General features: G+C 37.5%; 1 long non-coding RNA gene across 3 annotated transcripts; it reads right to left on the reverse strand.

Annotated features, from left to right (window-relative positions):
• Positions 1-1,032: 1,032 nt before the first annotated feature.
• Positions 1,033-8,873, reverse strand: LOC104115354 (uncharacterized). Of its 3 annotated transcripts, XR_011408820.1 has the most exons (6): positions 8,665-8,873; positions 3,067-3,154; positions 2,130-2,180; positions 1,631-1,768; positions 1,360-1,424; positions 1,033-1,275 (listed from the first exon to the last, which is right to left on the reverse strand). It is a non-coding gene; the product is annotated as an uncharacterized lncRNA (long non-coding RNA). The 3 variants fall into 3 exon arrangements; XR_011408819.1 differs by lacking the exon at positions 2,130-2,180 and having other exon boundaries at positions 8,665-8,872; XR_011408818.1 differs by lacking the exons at positions 1,631-1,768; positions 2,130-2,180 and having other exon boundaries at positions 8,665-8,870.
• Positions 8,874-19,886: the final 11,013 nt, after the last annotated feature.

Consider the following 19,886-nt stretch of genomic DNA (forward strand, 5'->3'; position numbering starts at 1 on the left):
ATAAGTGGAATCTCAAGTAAGTGTTCACATAATCTTCTTCTGTGCGAAGAAATTTTTGATTTCTCTCGTGAAATGTGAACCCTGTCGTGGGACTCATCACACTCCATCTTCTATGCAAAATCAGCCACCATAAATACACAAAACACTCTCAACACGTCCATTAAAAGAGCTTTAGCCATAAACCAATTTCCCATAGCACGCTCTAAGAGACAAGATTCTCAAAAATGTGTTCGATCAAGGAGGAGGTTTGGAAGTAAGATATGTACCATTGATTGGATATAACATTACAAATATAAAACTGCATTCAAAGAAGATGGTATAGCCTCTCTACCTTACTAGGTAGGGGTAAGGTTTGCGTACACACTAGCTTTCCTAGATCCCACTTGTGAGATTAGACTGAGCCGGTTGTTGTTACTCAACTCTTTCTCATGTTTTGATGCATTATTAATACATTGGATGGGCGTATAACCGTCTTTTTTTAAAACTATAAACTCAAAATCCTAGTTCCGCCTCTGCATGTGAAGAGTAACTTAGTGTGTGCCTATAATATCTATATTATGAATTGTGAGGTATAGTCCGCTTTAGCCTATTGAAATTCACAATTTTTGTCTTCTAAAAGGCGTTTCCCCCTCAAACAGGAGAGTCACATGTCTCTTTTGCAATTTTCATTTTCACACAGAGATGTCAAACAACCAGTATGCTGGATTTGAATATTCGTTTTGTCTTCTTGAGCCGAGAGTATTTCGGAAACAACCTCTACTCTTTTGGGGTAGAGGTAAGGTCTGCGTACACACTACCCTCCTCAGACCCCATTAATGAGATTTTACTGGGTCGTCGTTGTTTTGGTTGTTTTCTTTTTCTTTTTATTCCTAATTGTTTTCTTCTGATTTAGCACAATTTGTTCGAGTAATATGTTAACACTAGGGAACTTTACCGCGCTTCGCGTCGATCAATAAAATATGCTACAATTTTGTAGTCATATTCCCACGTTGGATATTAAATATGGTGAAAATGAAAAACGAAGTCTATCAATTTCAACGTCGAATAAATGGGAGGTAAATAATATTTATTTGTAATAATGTAAGCTTAAATTTTGTAAATGCAATAACATAATATTCGAATATACAGATAGTCATTCTTTGCATGATTTATTTGGTAATACTCCTTTATATAATTCGTGTCTAAGTTGTACTTGTTCATACTTCAAATATTCTATCCGCATTTGTGTGATTCTTGTATACATCTCATCCATGGAAGTTTCCGGTTGTTTTACATCTGTAAAAAAAGACGAATTGTAGTTTTAATATAGCTAAGAATAGTAAAGAAATAAAATTATTTAATTTAGCATCAATAATTTACCTTGACAATTATTCAAGGAAGTTCGATGACGTTGATCTATAATCTGTTTATCCATTGTAGAAATCCTGTATAATGTAAGACAAATTTTATTGTGCAGATATAACCATACGTTGAATTATATTATTAATGTATATTTAATTTAGATCTCTATAAGAATGTATTATTTTATATGCTTAAATCTTTATGCTACTTTAGCGACAAAATCTATTTGTGCAAAGGAATGTGATTTGTGTAGAACAATAGAAGAATAATGTATAGTTTAGGAATAAACCTGATGTTTAAAAACTACTCCTCTTCATGATGTTGTTATGTTTTGTGTTATTTTGATTCACCCTCTCATCTTCCTTGTATGTTGTCTTTCTTGTATTTATAGGGGTAAATTGAATGGTTTGTCTGAATGGCTCGAGATCTTTGAAAAAAAGAAAGATTATCAAAAATTTGAATGAGAATAGGAGGATGATTAGTGATTTATCCTTTTTTAATAGGAAATAGCCGTTAGTGATTTGGCGGATTAATGAGAAGGTAAAGAGAAATGAGAGAATAGGTGTATAAAAAGAAAAACAATAAATAAGAAAGATAACATACATTAAAGCGAAATCTTTTTTGGAATCTCACCAGTGTAAAATTCATAAAAACGGGACAATATTTATCAATCAGTCATTGTTTTTAAAACTTATTTAATGTTATAATTGTTGTACTGTATTTATATTATAGATAGCAGTAAAGTATTAGGACCAACATAAGAAAAGTTACTTTTGTAACTAAAGTACCTCAGCCAAAACGCAACTGTAAAAGTTGCCCTAAAGATCAATTCATACTACCTGTAGACCAATTCAACAATTATCGAGATGGAGAACTCCATTTCACAAGGCTTAATATTGTATACAAATGCTTATTATACCTATAAAAATAAACATATATAACTGCATCTTATATTCGTATTATGTTAACACAGGCATAAATAATCATTTTTCTTTTATGTTTTTGACATTTTTTAATTAAACTGAGAGATCAATAAAGAAGTAGGGCCTATAAAAATAGTAAAAATTGAACTTAGACATATTATGTGGCGTTGTTCTCTACTTTTGACTTCACTTATACTAAAACAGATGATTTTGTTTACTAAGGTTATAGTAAATGAATGTGCACTTTAAACCAAAAGGCTACCTACATAAGATAATCAACATCATATTTCTAACGTACAAACCCCTTACACAGTTCTGTCTTTCTATATTGATTAACAGTGGAAATAACATTAAACCTGCTTCATTATGTTGTCTCTAAATGTATGGAATCTTTTCTAATATACAACTTAATCCATTAAGTAAATTGGAATATATTACTGGACATCTCATTTGCTATCATCACTATTTTCTTCGTTAATTAAATCTAAATCGAATTAATAATTACAGTTGATTTATTAAAAAGTTTGACTGAGTTGTTCGTGCTGTCCATTTTGTACATAATATTTTAAGTATAATAGTAGAATATATTGTGTGGTAATCAGACTTGTCCATGTTTTCCACTATTGCAGAGCAACCGTTAGATGTGAAGACTGCACGTCAGTAATCAAAACAATAACAGCACAAATAGTTAGAACTGAGGCAAGAGGAATGACGGGTGAGTGCAAAAGGAATTATTTGAGATAACCAAGGAAATGGAAGAGTTATGAACACCTAAGCAAGGAGCATAACCAACAGATCTTACCATTTCAATTTGTGCAGTCAATTTTACTGTAGAATCTGTTGTTAATTTTTTTTTAAACCTGTTTTCCATCAGTACCAATTGCATCATCCTAAAAGAATATAATGAACAATAAAAAAAATCAACAAATTGAAATGTAAAAAGATAGACAGTTTCATTATTTTAACTAAACTACCATCAATATGTTTTGCCTTAGTTGAGGAGAGTAAGATGATAGCATCCTAGGAAGCTCAAATCTATTCAAGGACAAGAATGAAGCTTTGGAATCTCAAAGAGGGCTTTTAACAAAATGTCAAGCTAAAGAGTTTCAAAACAAGGTCATTAGACTTCAAGTGCAAATAAAAAAGTTATTAATTGGGATGGAGAGCTCAAGGATAAAGGATATGAGTTGTCTAGATATTATAATTATTTTATGGTCCAAATTCATGTCCAAGAAAAGGTGGATTAGATCCCAAGAGACATCCTCTGAAGAAGGTCCAAATCAGGTCATTATTGGACCTATTTGGCACCTAAAAATGTGTCCAAACTTGCAGCCCAATAAGTCTTACATGAAGCCAAGTTTTTATAACATAAAAAAGATTTACTTGCTGCCCAAGCAAGGTTCAATAGGCGTGATAGAAGTTGGGTACAAGTTGCTTGCAAGTTGCCTCCAAGATTTCCAAGATCCTATCCATGATTGGTTTGCGACTTTCAAAATTCTATCCAAGATTGGTTTTAACTTATTTTCATATATTTTGGTACTAGATTTATTGCTTTCCTAGGTAGTTAAGGTTATGTTTTCCTTTTCCTAAGATTGTTGGAGTTACTTTCCAAGATTGACTTGGTTTTTCTTTCCTAATGTTTTTCCTTTTCCTAAGGTATTTGGACTTGTTGTCCAAAGTAGTTTAGGACTTTATTTTCTTGTTTTTAGGTAGGAATTTCGTGACCCCCTCTCTATATAAAGGGGTATCTTCTTTGTTTTTAGATTTTAGATTATTATAGACAATATCAATAAAAATTGTGAGATTTTTCTTGCACTCTTGTGTGTGGCTACTCTTGGATTTATTCTTCAACCTTCAAGACTCAACTTAAGGTGGTAAGATTAAACTCTTTCAATATCTTAGATCACTTCTAGGTATTAAAGAAAGGTGATAAGTTTAGGCTTATTGTTGTTCTTGTTATTCTAAAGGGCCGGGTTTCACAATCTATCTCTTATTTTTAATTCTCTACCAAAGACGATTAGTTCTTTGTTAGCTAATTGTTGTTGTTAGGATTCAACTTCAAGAATAGACTTCTTAAATTCAAGAAACTCTTTCTTGAATTCAATCTATCTTTAATTTTCCGTTATTTTTTTGTTTCTTTATTTTCTTTTAGCTTCCGCACGTTTTTTGATTTTCTTTAGTAATTCTTGGACCCCTATCGTATTGTTATCAAGTGGTATCAGCGCATAGGCTAATCAAAATTTTAATCTTGATAATCTTAGGAGGTTCTTGAGCAAAACAAAACCCCAGAGCAAAAAAGGACCCAAAAAAATGAAAATCAGCCAAAAGAAAAGCATTATGGCTCATTATTATTTGTAGAATTCAAGTGTTATTTGGTTTCCAAGTCAAGAAAGGAAACAAGAAGAGGGGATCCTAGTTCTTGAAGATTAAGGTAACTTCTTTCCTTATTCTTGTGGGTTTTGGGTTTCCTAAATTCTTTCCTTATTTTTTCTACATAGCCAATTCCTATTCTTCCAAGGTTTGGTCCTTCACTTTCTTTTTCTTTTTCTAACTCCACATTCTTATCACTAAGGGTTGTGACTAGTAAGGTTTATTAATAAATCTAAAGTTTAACGACCAAGAGTTGCTTTGAGTGGAAAAAAGGTAAGAGAGGCTAGAACATTAGAGGAAAAAGCCAAAATTTGAGAGATACATATTTATTCTAATCTTTGTTCAAGATATTTCAAACAGGTAGTTATAGTGAAAGGAGGCGAACTATGACTCAACAACTTGAAAAGTCGAACTTACAGTATACCGAATGGAAGGAAGACAATGGTAAAATTATTTTTCAAACAAGAGCTAAAGTGATGTCTATGATTTGTGCCCTTAGAATTGACAAAGAATTTGGCTATAACTCAATTAGCACTTATATGGTTGAAAAATTAAACTTGCCTTGTGTTGAGCATATTGAACCCTACATGTTGAGAGGAGTAAAGGTAGATAAAAGAGTGTTATTACTATTCTCCATTGGAAGGTATGAGGATGCGATCTGGTGTAATGTGATTCCCATGAATAATTATCATATCTTGTTGGGAAAGCCATGGTATACCTATAGAAGAACTTCATATAACATGGAAAAAAATAGATACTCTTTTGAGGTTAATGGGAAGAAACTTATTCTTGGACCTTTGACTCCCTCACAAATTTATGAAGATGAAAAGACTGTTAAAGAGAATATGGAAAAATATGAGAGAGAAAAAAATGAGAGGAGCAAGGGAGTGCATGTTGACATCCCAAGAGAGGAAAAAGGAGAGGTTGTATTGAGTGAAGAGAATGGGATATCAATTGAGAAAAAGAGTGAGCTTGAGAGAAAAGAAAAGAGAGAAGGCAATGAGATAAGAAAAGTCTTTGAGGTAGAGAGAGAAAAACAAGAGGGTTTGAGTAAAGAAGAAAAAAAAAACTTTAGTGAGAGAAAAGAGGCTAAGGGTGAGAGAAAAGTTAGTTTTGTGATAAAAGCCAAAGAGAGTGTAAGCAAGAATAAAATTTCTTTACTTCCTAACCCATTAACTCATTCTTGTTTTAGTTCTTGTGATTTTGTGCAGCCACGTGTTGAAAGACCTTTTGAAAGGAGAGGTGAGGCGCGAGAAATGGTGGTAAAGGATCCAATTGGATTCCAACATGAATTAGGCGAAATTAATTCTTGTTGGATGGTGGAAGATAAAATCTTGGTTAAATTCTTTGTTATTGAACCTTTTGACTATTTTAATTCTTATTTATAGGTTTATGACATGGAGTTTCCTAAAGCCATTGCTAAGCTGGAATCATTACATAAAAGAATACAAGGTGATGTTGTTCCATTAGTAAATAAGTCCAAGTATGATATGTATAATTGGTTCATTCACATTCTTGGCCTTCCTAGAACACCTAAGGTATTTTTGGAGGTAATGAACTATACTCTTATTTCTTATGTTGGTGACTTTATAATTTTTGTGGATGATGATATTTTGATACATATCAAGTCATTAACTCTAATATCTAAGTTAAAGTGCAAGAGTAATTTGCTTCCTTTTGAAATTGAGTATGACATAGATGATTATGCATTCCAACTTGGAGGAAAGAGGCATGAAATATGAGAAGAGGCTTGCTAATGAGTTAAATGTTCTTTCTTCTCTTATTCAAGTGTCTAATGAGTTTTCATGTGATAAATTACTAGAATGTGAGTTTTGTTGTTTGATGAGAAGTCATTCCTCTAGGCATGTTGATTGTGAGCATGTAAAAGTGTTTGCTACTATTAAAGAGGATATGCATGATTATTGTGACGTTAGTGATCAAATACTCTTTCATGAACCTATCTATGACTCTTTCTGTGACAGTTTGAGCAATTATGTAGAATCCATTGATGTTGCGAATATTATTGGGGAAAGTTATAATCATGAGCTTGAATGTATTGAAATTTGTATTTTAAAATTTATGGGTTCTTCTGACCTTTCTGAGAATTTATGTACTTCTTTGAATAACGTACATGTAGAAGAATCCATGGGATTTATAATTGATACTTGGCTATATCATAAGAGTGTCTTATTTAATACATGTGGCAGAAATACTTGTGTTAAATGGATGCATGACCAATATTTTATAATTTCTTTGGCATGCACATGTTTGGACTACCTTATTGACAAGATCGCATTGCAAATTTCATTACATAGTGCATCTAAGAGAGGTTGTTATTGGACAACTCTAAGTAGGCATAAATTTTATTGGGATGATGATGTCCATATGCTTTATAAAAGAGTATTTACACCTATTAGGCTTAATTGGATTAAGTGGACACATGGTCACTATCTTATTTTATTTCTACCATTTTTTCATATTAGTGGATGCCATTTACTAGTGCGTGACTTTTTTTTCTTGCAAGGTCGAAATTCGAGGACGAATTTTCTTCAAGAAGAGGGGAATTATAGCATCCTAGGAAGCTAAAATCTATTCAAGGACAAGAATGAAGCTTTGGAATCTGAAAGAGGGCCTTTAACAAAATGTCAAGCTAAAGAGTTTCAAAACAAAGTCATTAGACTTCAAGTGCAAATAAAAAAGTTATTAATTGGGATGGAGAGTTCAAGGATAAAGGATATGAGTTGTCTAGATATTATAATTATTTTATGGTCCAAATTCATGTCCAAGAAAAGGTGGATTAGATCCCAAGAGACATCCTCTGAAGAAGGTCCAAATCAGGCCATTATTGGACCTATTTGGCACCTAAAAATGTGTCCAAACTTGCAGCCCAATAAGTCCTACATGAAGCCAAATTTTTATAACATAAAAAGGATTTACTTGCTGCCCAAACAAGGTTCAATAGGCGTGATAGAAGTTGGGTACAAGTTGCTTGCAAGTTGCCTCCAAAATTTCCAAGATCCTAGCCATGATTGGTTTGCGACTTTCAAGATTCTGTCCAAGATTGGTTTTAACTTATTTTCATATATTTTGGTACTAGATTTATTGCTTTCCTAGGTAGTTAAGGTTATGTTTTTCTTTTTCTAAGATTGTTGGAGTTACTTTCCAAGATTGACTTGGTTTTTGTTTCCTAGTATTTTTTCTTTTCCTAAGGTATTTGGACTTGTTGTCCAAAGTAGTTTAGGACTTTATTTCCTTATTTTTAGGTAGGAATTTTGTGACCCCCTCTCTATATAAAGGGGTATCTTCTTTGTTTTTAGATTTTAGATTATTATAGACAATATCAATAAAAATTGTGAGATTTTTCTTGCACTCTTGTGTGTGGCTACTCTTGGATTTATTCTTCAACCTTCAAGACTCAACTTAAGGTGGTAATATTAAACTCTTTCGAAATCTTAGATCACTACTAGGTATTCAAGAAAGGTGATAAGTTTAGGCTTATTGTTGTTCTTGTTATTCTAAAGAGTCGGATTTCATAATCTATCTCTTATTTTTAATTCTCTACCAAAGGCGATTAGTTCTTTGTTAGCTAATTGTTGTTGTTAGGATTCAACTTCAAGAATAGACTTCTTGAATTCAAGAAACTTTTTCTTGAATTCAATCTATCTTTAATTTTCCGTTGTTTTTTTGTTTCTTTATTTTCTTTTAGCTTCCGCACGTTTTTTGATTTTCTTTAGTAATTCTTGGACCCCTATCGTGTTGTTATCATAAGATCTGTTGTTGCTTCTTCTGCCTGGATGCTCTCCTCATCTTTATACCTGTTGTTATTTTTACTTCCTGTTTTCTCAAAAATTAGATTAGTGTAATGAACAAATTTAGCAGCAAACTAAGACAGAGTAGAAAGAGTGTCTAGTAAATTTTTGAGAGAATTCAAGTCAGGCTCATAGTATTATGCACAATAAATTGCCATAAGTAACATCAAAGAGGTAAGTAGAAATTCATTAGCTAAGAGTAAGAACCATATCAAACATACCCAACCTAGTCAAAATACGGAAGTTTGGGTGTTCGAGTCTGTCCTTTCCTCAATCAATATAGCCTACCATCGCTAGGTGAGGCTGTTCTTGAAGTTTCAGCTACCAGAGAAGATAATTTTCAGCTGGGAATTTTACCTTGGATGAAGCTCTGACCTTTGAGGGAAGAGATGCTCAGAACGTGAGGTAAGAGGAAACAAATTAAAACGTCTATGGACTTTTATTGTGAAAGGTAAAACAAAACCGCTATTGGGCTTAGTATTTTGGGCTGTTTAGTAGCATTTATTATTTTGAGTAGTGGGCTAATAAATTATTATTAGAAATAAATGGAGTGAAGGAGTGAAATAACAGAAAAAATTCAAAAAAATCAGAAAAAGATAAATATGAAAGCTGGCTATACAGGATGTCACATCAGCTGGCCAATTTCCAACTTTATATATATATATATATATATATATATATATATATATATATATGAGAGAGAGAGAGAGAGAGAGAGAGAGATATAATTGTCTTTGTTATTTATAACTAGGGTATTAGCCCGCGCTTCGCGATGTTGTGAAAAAATAGAATAAAATATAATTAATAATTATTAATTGCATAATTGTTTTAAAATAAATTCAATCTGTACTATACAAACTTCTCAGATTCTTTCATTTTTAATGATTTTTCTAACATCCAACATAAAATTCTATCTTTAGTAATAAATATATAGATTAAATATGAATCAATCCATTTCTGTGCGTGGCAGCAAAATGGTTATCAAAAAGTACATTCAAACCTTTCTATAACAACCTCGTTTGTTCCGAATATTTTTGGATGTTATAGCGAAGTGCTGCTATGGAGAACATGTTACGACCCAATTTCACCTATAGGTCGTGATGGCGCCCAACACTACAGCTAGGCAAGCCAACTAATTAGTCAAACGTACATTGGTTAAACTTTTATTCCAAGAAAATAATAAAATACTAATTTCTACCAATGTGTGTGCCAAGACCCGGTGTCACAAGTGTATGAGCATCTAGTAGATTATAAAAAACTCCAAATACTGTCTGAAATGAAATAGACAGAATATAAATATAAGAAGAGACACTGCTAGCTGCAGAACGGCAGCTCACCACTATGCCTCGGGATGACGTGGGTATGTGATGATAGGTCCTCCACTAGTACCTATCTCAGATCCTCCACAAAAAGTGCAGCAAGTGTAGTATGAATACGTAAACAACGTGTACCCATTAAGTATCAAGCCTAATCTCGAAGTGGTAGAGACGAGATGGCCGACTTTGACACTCACTATGGGTCAATAATAATAACTGAAATAAAATTAGGATATTTAAATCAGCATGATTTACAGAATTCACAATAATTTATTTAATCAGCAGAAATAATCAAATTCCTTCAAATGTAACAATTCTCAATATATTAATTAAATTCTTTCAATTCAAATAGTTTCCAATTTATCAATTAAATCTCATTTACAGGAGTAACACTTAATTCCTAAACAAGCAAGAATAATAATTCATTAAATTTGAAGGATTTTTCAATTTATTAATTAGCTTCACAAGCTGAAATAAATTATTAAAGTATCGTGTAATTATTATTATTAAGCACGATTTCTGCCGAGGACGTACGGCCCGATCCAGAGTGTCGTGTACACTGCCGAGGGACGTGCGGCGCGATCTATAGATGCATCTATCCTGCCGAGGCGTTCAGCCCGCTCCACAAGAAAGGAGGACATTTTCTTATGTGCCTCCGAAAGGAGAGTATATTTATTATAAGGTAAATTCGGGAGGAGAATAATTTCTTTTAACAATTAATTGATTTAAACAAACAATCAAGCCTATGAGATTTCCATCCTTTAATATCTTTATCTAACAATTCACAATATATTCATATAGATATAAATTAATATAAATAAATTAAAGAATACAATTTATACAAGTAAGGCATGCTTTGAGTCCTAAACTACCCGGACTTTAGCATTAATAGTAGCTACGCACGGACTCTCGTTACCTCGTGCATACGTAGCCCCCCACAATTAATAATAATTATTTAATTTTAATCACCTATGAAGTAATTTCCCCCTCACAAGATTAGACAAGAGACTTACTTCGTCTTGCTCCAATTTAATCCACAATTTTGCCTTTTCCACGATTATCCAACTCTATATGGCTCGAATCTAGTAAAAAATAATACGATACAATCACTAAAAATTATAGGAAATAAATTCTATAAGGAAATACTACATTTTTAATAAAAATCCCGAAATAAATTAAAAATTCACTCGCGGGGCCCATATCTCGGAATTCGGCGAAAGTTATGAAATCTGATAACCCATTCAATTACGAGTCCAACCATACCAGTTTCACTCAAATCCGACTCCGAATCGATACCGAAATCTCAAAATTTCGTTTCTATGAGATTTCTAAACTTTTTCAAATTTCAATCTCAAAACACTAATTGAATTGTAAAAACAATGATATATTTATGTTCATAGACCAAATCCAAGTTAGAATCACTTACCCCAATGTCTTTTCCTTGAAAATCTATCAAAAATCGCCTCTGCTCAAGCTCCAATTTGTTAAAAATGGCCAATGGGACGAATGCCCTCTTTTTATAAAACTGCCCAGCAGCCTTCGGAACTGGTCCTCGAACTGGACCTCGATCGCGGCTTCGATCACAGGCTCGAGCCGGGACCTCGGTCATGGCCTCGATCAGGGCATCGAGGTTGGGCCTTCGATCATAGCTTCATTCATGGCATCGAGCTTGAGCCTTCGATTGTGACCCTCGATCTTGGGTCTCGATCCTGGCCCTCGAGCCTTGCCTTCGATCATGGCCCTCGAGCTGGACCTTCGATCATGGCCCTCGAGTTGGACCTTCGATCATGGCCCTCGAGTTGGACCTTCGATCCTGGCTTCGATACACTAACTCGAGCCTGTACCTCGTCAACCCTGGGCTCGATACTTGGGCTCGATATCTGGCTCGATATCTGGGCTCGATCACAACCCAGAATGTCCAACAGAAGAGGAAAAAATTGCAGCAGCTTTTTAACTACAATTTTTTGATCCCTTAACCATCCGAAACTCACCCGAGGCCCTCGGGACCTCAACAAAATATACCAACAAGTCCTAAAATATCATACGAACTTAGTCGAACCTCTAAATCATATCAAACAATGCTAAAACCACGAATCATACCCCAATTCAAGCTTAAATGAAAATAAGAGTTTTCAACTTCTACGTTCGATGTCGGAACCTATCAAATCAACTCCGATTGACCTCAAATTTTACACACAAGTCATAAATGACATAGCGGAGCTATAAAAATTTTCGGAACTGGATTCCGACTCCGGTATCAAAAAGTCAACTCATAGGTCAAACTTCCAAACTTAAATTCTTGTTTTTAGCCATTTCAAGCCTAATTTAACTATGGACTTCCAAATAAAATTTCGAACACGATCCTAAGTCCAAAATCACCATACGGAGCTGTTGGAATCATCAAAATTCTATTCCGGGGTCGTTTTCACATAATTAGACATCCGGTCACTATTCGAACTTAAATATTTTAATATTTTTTTAAAATTCCATATCTCGGGCTAGGGACCTCGGAATTTGATTCCGGGCATACGCCCAAGTCCCAAATCACTATACGGACCTACCGGAACTGTCAAAACATTGATCCAAGTCCGTTTGCTCAAAATGTTGACCAAAGTCAACTCAATTGAGTTTTAAAGCTCTAATCCACATTTTAATCCATTTTTCACCTAAAACCTTTCCATGAAATTTTACGGATTGCGCACGCAAGTCGAAGAATGATAAATAGTACTTTTCGAGGTCTTAGAACACATAATTAATTATTAAATTTAAAGATGACATTTTGGGTCATCACATTCTCTACCTCTTAAACAAACGTTCGTCCTCGAACGAGTTTAGAATTATACCTGAAGTGCTGAATAAGTCTGGATATCTGCTCCGCATGTTTTCCTCGGCCTCCCAAGTCGTTTCCTCGACTGGTTGGCCCCTCCACTGGACTTTTACTGCAGAAATCCTCTTGGACCTCAACTGGCGAACCTGTTTATCAACAATGGAAATTGGTTCCTCTTCATAACCCAAGCTATTATCTAGCTGAACTGTGCTGAAGTATAACACATGTGATAAATCGGCATGATACTTCCGGAGCATAGATACGTGAAAACCCGGATGAACTCCCGATAGGCTGGGAGACAATGCAAGCTCATAAGCAACCTCCCCAACTCGTTTCAACACCTCAAATGGGCCTATAAAACTTGGGCTCAACTTGCCCTTCTTCCCGAATCTCAAAATTCCCTTCATCGGCGAAACCTTCAAGAGAACTTTTTCACCTACCATAAATGATATATCACGCGTTTTCTGATCCGCGTAACTCTTTTGTCTGGACTGTGCTGTACGAAGTCGCTCCTGAATCAACTTTACCTTTTCAAAGGCATCCCTTACCAAATCAGTACCATATAACTTAGCCTCACCTGGATCAAACCATCCGATAGGTGAACGACATCGCCGACCATATAAAGCCTCAAATGGAGCCATCTCGATGCTGGATTGGTAACTGTTATTATAAGCAAACTCGGCCAAAGGCAGAAAATGATCCCACTGACCTCCAAAGTCAATCACACATGCCCTGAGCATATCCTCCAAAATCTGAATTGTCCTCTCTAACTGTCCATCGATTTGTGGATGACATGCTGTGCTGAGCTCTACACGGGTCCCCAACTCACTCTGTACTGCTCTCCAGAAATGTGAAGTAAACTGAGGGCCTCTATCTGATATGATGGAAATTGGCACACCGTGCAACCGAACTATCTCCTGAATATAAATCTGGGCCAAACTCTCTGAAGTATACGTAGTCACAACAGGAATAAAATGTGCCGACTTGGTCAACCTGTCAACAATCACCCAAACTGCATCAAACTTCCTCAAGGTCCGCGGCAACCCAACTACAAAATCCATAGTAATTCGTTCCCATTTCCACTCTGGTATGGTCATCTGCTGAAGTAGGCCACCTGGCCTCTGGTGCTCATATTTAACTTGCTGGAAATTTAGACACCGAGCTACATACTCAACTATGTCCTTTTTCATTCGTCGCCACCAATAATGCTGCCTCAAGCCACGATACATCTTTGTAGCACCTGGATGAATAGAATATCGAGAACTGTGTGCCTCCTCCAGGATATTTTTCCTTAGTTCATCCACATTAGGAACACACAGACAATCCTGGAGTCGTAGAACACCATCTGCACCAATAGTGACTTCCTTGGCACCACCTTGTAGTACCGTTTCATGAAGAACCACCAGGTATGGGTCATCATACTGGCGAGCCTTGATCTATTCAAATAGTGAAGATTGGGCCACAACACATGTAAGAACTCGGCTGGGCTCTGAAATATCCAGCCTCACAAGCCTGTTAGCCAAGGATTGAATATCTGAGGCTAATGGCCTTTCCTCTGCCGAAATGAAAGCCAAACTACCCATACTCTCTGCCTTTCTGCTCAAGGCATTTGCAACCACATTTGCTTTGCCCGGATGATACAGGATAGTAATATCATAATCTTTTAGTAACTCCAGCCATCTGCGCTACCTCAAATTTAGGTCCCTATGCTTGAACAAATGCTGCAAACTGCGATGATTAGTGTAAACTTCACAAGACACCCCATAAAGATAATGCCTCCAAATCTTAAGAGCGTGAACAATCGCAGCTAACTCCAAATCATGTACCGGATAATTCTTTTCGTGGGGCTTCAACTGACGTGAAGCATATGCAATAACTTGCCCTTCCTACATCAATACATAACCCAAGCCAACGCGCGAAGCGTCGCAATACACTGTATACATCCCCGAACCGGAAGGCAACACTAACACTGGTGCTGTAGTCAATGATGTCTTGAGCTTCTGAAAGCTCACCTCACAATCATCGGACCATCGGAATGGAGCACCCTTCTGGGTTAATTTGGTCAAAGGTGCTGCAATAGATGAAAAACCTTCCACGAACCGATGATAATAACCTGCCAAACCCAGAAAACTCCTGATCTCCATCACCGAAGTGGGACGATGCCAATTCTGAACTGCCTCAATCTTTTTGGGATAAACTTTAATACCTTCGCCTGATACGATATGTCCCAAAAATGCTACAGACTCTAGCCAAAACTCACATTTAGAGAACTTAGCATATAGCTTTTGTTCCCGCAATGTCTGAAGCACTACTCTCATATGCTGCTCATGCTCCTTCTTACTACGTGAGTATATCAAAATGTCATCAATGAAGACAATGACAAATGAGTCAATATATGGCCTGAATACCCTGTTCATCAGATCCATAAACGCTGTCGGGGCATTATTTAAATCGAAAGACATTACCAGAAACTCATAATGACCATATCTAGTACGGAAAGCAGTCTTCGGAACATCCGAATTCCGAATCTTCAACTGATGGTACCCCGACCTCAAGTCGATCTTAGAGAATACCCTAGCACCCTGCAATTGGTCAAATAGATCATCAATACACGGCAACAGGTACTTGTTCTTAATAGTGACTTTGTTCAATTGGCGATAATCAATACACATCCGCATTGTTCCATCCTTCTTTTTCACAAATAATACTGGTGCACCCCAAGGCGATACACTCGGTCTGACAAATCCTTTGGCTAGTAACTCTTCAAGCTGTTCTTTCAATTCTTTCGGAGCCATGCGATATGGTGGGATAGATATAGGTTGGGTATCTGAAGCCAAGTCAATACAGAAATCAATATCACGATCAGGTGGCATACCTGGAAGATCTGACGGAAATACATCGGGGAACTCCCGAACTACAGGCACTGAATCAATAGCTGGAGTCTCTACAGTAGTATCCCAAACATAGGTTAGATAAGCCAAACAACCCTTCTCAACCATGTGTTGAGCCTTTATAAAAGAAATAACTCGATTAAATGAACTAACAGGCGAACCCCTTCCACTCCAGCTTAGGCAATGCTGGAATAGCCAAGGTAACAGTCTTGGCATGACAATCTAGAATAGCATGATGTGGAGATAACCATTCCATACCCAGAATAATTTCAAAATCGATCATCTCAAGCAATATGAGATCTGCTCTAGTTTCATAACCACAGAATGTAATAATACAGGACCGGTAGATCCGGTTCACAACAACAGAATTGGCCACAAGAGTGGACACATAAACAGGAGTACTCAAGGACTCACGAGAAACACCCAGGAATGGAGCAAATAGAGATGACACATATGAATACATAGATCTTGGATCAAATAATACTGAGGCATCTTTGCCACAAACAGAAATAATACCTGTAATCACGGCATCTGAGGCCTCTGCATCTGGTCTAGCCGGAAAAGCATAGAACCGAGCTGGAGCGCCAACTGTCTAGCCTCTGCCTGGCTGATCTCCACCTCTAGGACGGCCCCTACCCACCTGTCCTCCACCTCTTGGTGGTCGGACTACTAGTGGAGCAACTGGTCCGGTAAGCATAGGCTGCTGACCCTGCTGTACTGGTCTACCTCGAAGCCTGGGGCAAAACCTCCGCACGTGACTGGGATCCCCGCACTCATAACAACTCTTCGATGCGATGGGCTACTGACAAGTGTCTGCCCTGGGGACCTGAATACCCACGGAAAGAACCCTGAATAGCTGGTGGGCGATAAGAACTCTCTGGTATAGCACTGAAATAAGGTCGTACTGGAGCACCTTGAGGAGGTGGTGGTGCTGGATATGGGGGTCTGCTGGACTGTCCCCTCACGAACTGATCTCTGCCCCCGGACGGAGCACCTCTGAACTCTCTAGAGTACCTGAACCGCTTATCTCTCATAATCTGCTCTCAGCTCCGCTAACATACACCCTCAATCCTCCGGGCTATCTCCACAACTTGCTCATAAGAAGTACCCATCTCAACCTCTCGAGCCATAGTGGCCTGAATACCAGTATGTAAACTGGCTACAAACCTTCGCACTCTCTCCGCCTCAGTAGGGAGTATCATTAGTACATGGCGAGATAATTTAGAAAACCTCACCTCATAATCAGTCACTGACATCTGACCCTGCTAGAGCTGCTCAAACTGAAATCGCAACTCTTCCCTCTAGGAGGGTGGAATATACCTGTCCAAGAAGATACGGGTGAACCTGTCCCAAGTCATGGGAGGAGAATCTGCTGGTCTGCCAAGAGCATAAGACTGCCACCATCTACGGGCTCTACCTCTACCTGAAAAGTAGCGAAATCAACCCCATGGGATTCCAATATCCTCATGTTGTATAGTCTATCTTTGCAACGATCAATGAAATCCTGTGGATCCTCATGTCGCTCACCCCCGAAGACAGGAGGATGTAGTCTAGTCATTCTGTCCAATAGTTTCTGAGGATCGGCGGCTACAGCTGGCCTGGGCTCAGGTGTAGCTGCTGCCACTAGCTGGACTCCACCCACGGGTAGTGCACCCTGGGTCTGATATACAGCAGCTGCCTGTCCATGAGCCTGTGCGGTAGGGGTCTGTGCTCCCCCGCCCGCCTGAGATGTGGCTGGGTCTGCCGAAAATAAACCGGCCTGAGTCATATTATCCATGAATCGCAGCATACGACCCATGATATCCTGAAATCCCGGTGCAGATGTGAAGTCAACCGAAGCTGGCTCTGCCACAGGCACCTCACCCTGCTCCTCAATAATGGGATTCTCTGCTAGATCCACTGGCGGCATAACCGGAATAGTCCTGGGACGTCCTCGTCCTCTACCACGGGCTGGAGCCCTCCCTCGGCCTCTAGCAACTGGGGGAGTAGCTCTTCCCTGGTATGGAATCTCATTAGAGCGTGTTCTCACCATCTGTGAGAGAATAAGAGAAAGATATTTAGTGCTACATTAATTGCACGATGGAATGTGAAGAAAGGTAATTTCCTAACACCCTATAGCCTCTCGAAGATAAGTACAGACGTCTCCGTACCGATCCGCAAGACCCTATTAGGTCTGCTCATAACTTGTAAGACCTACGTGAACCTAGTGCTCTGATACCATGTTGTCACGACCCAATTTCACCTATAGGTCGTGATGGCGCCCAACGATACAGCTAGGTAAGCCAACTAATAAGTCAAACGTATATTGGTTAAACTTTTATTCCAAGAAAATAATAAAATACCAATTTCTACCAATGTGTGTGCCAAGACTCGGTGTCACAAGTGCATGAGCATCTAGTAGATTATACAAAACTCCAAATACTGTCTGAAATGAAATAGACAGAATATAAATATAAGAAGAGACACTGGTAGCTGCAGAACGGCTCAGAAAGGCAGCTCACCACTATGCCTCGAGATGACGTGGGTATGTGATGATAGGTCCTCCACTAGTACCTGTCTCAGATTCTGCACAAAAAGTGCAGCAAGTGTAGTATGTATACGTAAACAACGTGTACCCAGTATGTATCAAGCCTAATCTCGAAGTGGTAGAGACGAGATGACCGACTTTGACACTCATTGTGGGTCAATAATAATAACTGAAATAAAACTAGAATATTTAAATCAGCATGATTTACAGAATTCACAACAATTTATTTAATCAGCAGAAATAATCAAATTCCTTCAAATGTAACAATTCTCAATATATTAATTAAATTCCTTCAATTCAAATAGTTTCCAATTTATCCATTAAATCTCATTTACAGGAGTAACACTTAATTCCTAAACAAGCAAGAATAATAATTCATTAAATTTCAAGGATTTTCCAATTTATTAATTAGCTTCACAAGCTGAAATAAATTATTAAAGTATCGTGTAATTATTATTATTAAGCACGATTTCTGCCGAAGACATACGGCCCGATCCAGAGTGTCGTGTACACTGCCGAGGGACGTGCGGCGCGATCTATAGATGCATCTATCCTGCCGAGGCGTTCGTCCCGCTCCACAAGAAAGGAGGACATTTTCTTATGTGCCTCCGGAAGGAGAGTATATTTATTATAAGGTAAATTCGGGAGGAGAACAATTTCCTTTAATAATTAATTGATTTAAACAAACAATCAAGCCTATGAGATTTTCATTCTTTAATATCTTTATCTAACAATTCACAATATATTCATATAGATATCAATTAATATAAATAAATCAAAGAATACAATTTACATAAGTAAGGCATGCTTTGAGTCCTAAACTACCCGGACTTTAGCATTAATAGTAGCTACGCACGGACTCTTGTCACCTCGTGCGTACGTAGCCCCCCACAATTAACAACAATTATTTAATTTTAATCACCTATGAAGTAATTTTCCCCTCACAAGATTAGACAAGAGACTTACCTCGTCTTGCTACAATTTAATCCACAATTTTGCCTTTTCCACAATTATCCAACTCTATCTGGCTCGAATCTAGCCAAAAATAATTCGATACAATCACTAAAAATTATAGGAAATAAATTCTATAAGGAAATACTACATTTTTAATAAAAATCCCGAAATAAGTTAAAAATTCGCCCGCGGGGCCCACATCTCGGAATCCGGCGAAAGTTATGAGATCCGACAACCCATTCAATTACGAGTCCAACCATACCAGTTTCACTCAAATCCGACTCCGAATCGATACCGAAATCTCAAAATTTTGTTTCTATGAGATTTCTAAACTTTTCCAAATTTCAATCTCAAAACACTAATTGAATTGTGAAAACAATGATATATTTATGTTCATAGACTAAATCCAAGTTAGAATCACTTTCCCCAATGTCTTTTCTTTAAAAATCTATCCAAAATCGCCTCTGCTCAAGCTCCAATTTGTTAAAAATGGCCAATGGGACGAATGCCCTCTTTTTATAAAACTGCCCAGCAGCCTTCGGAACTGGTCCTCGAACTGGACCTCGATCGCGGCTTCGATCACAGGCTCGAGCCTGGACCTCGGTCATGGCCTCGATCAGGGCATCGAGGTTGGGCCTTCGATCATAGCCTCATTCATGGCATCGAGCTTGAGCCTTCGATTGTGACCCTCGATCTTGGGTCTCGATCCTGGCCCTCGAGCCTTGCCTTCGATCATGGCCCTCGAGCTGGACCTTCGATCATGGCCCTCGAGTTGGATCTTCGATCCTGGCTTCGATACACTAGCTCGAGCCTGTACCTCGTCAACCCTGGGCTCGATATCTGGCTCGATATCTGGGCTCGATCATAGCCCAGAATGTCCAACAGAAGAGAAAAAAATTGCAGCAGCTTTTTAACTACAATTTTTTGA

The sequence above is a fragment of the Nicotiana tomentosiformis genome, chromosome 6 (assembly GCF_000390325.3).
Source record: "Nicotiana tomentosiformis chromosome 6, ASM39032v3, whole genome shotgun sequence".
NCBI lineage: Eukaryota > Viridiplantae > Streptophyta > Magnoliopsida > Solanales > Solanaceae > Nicotiana > Nicotiana tomentosiformis.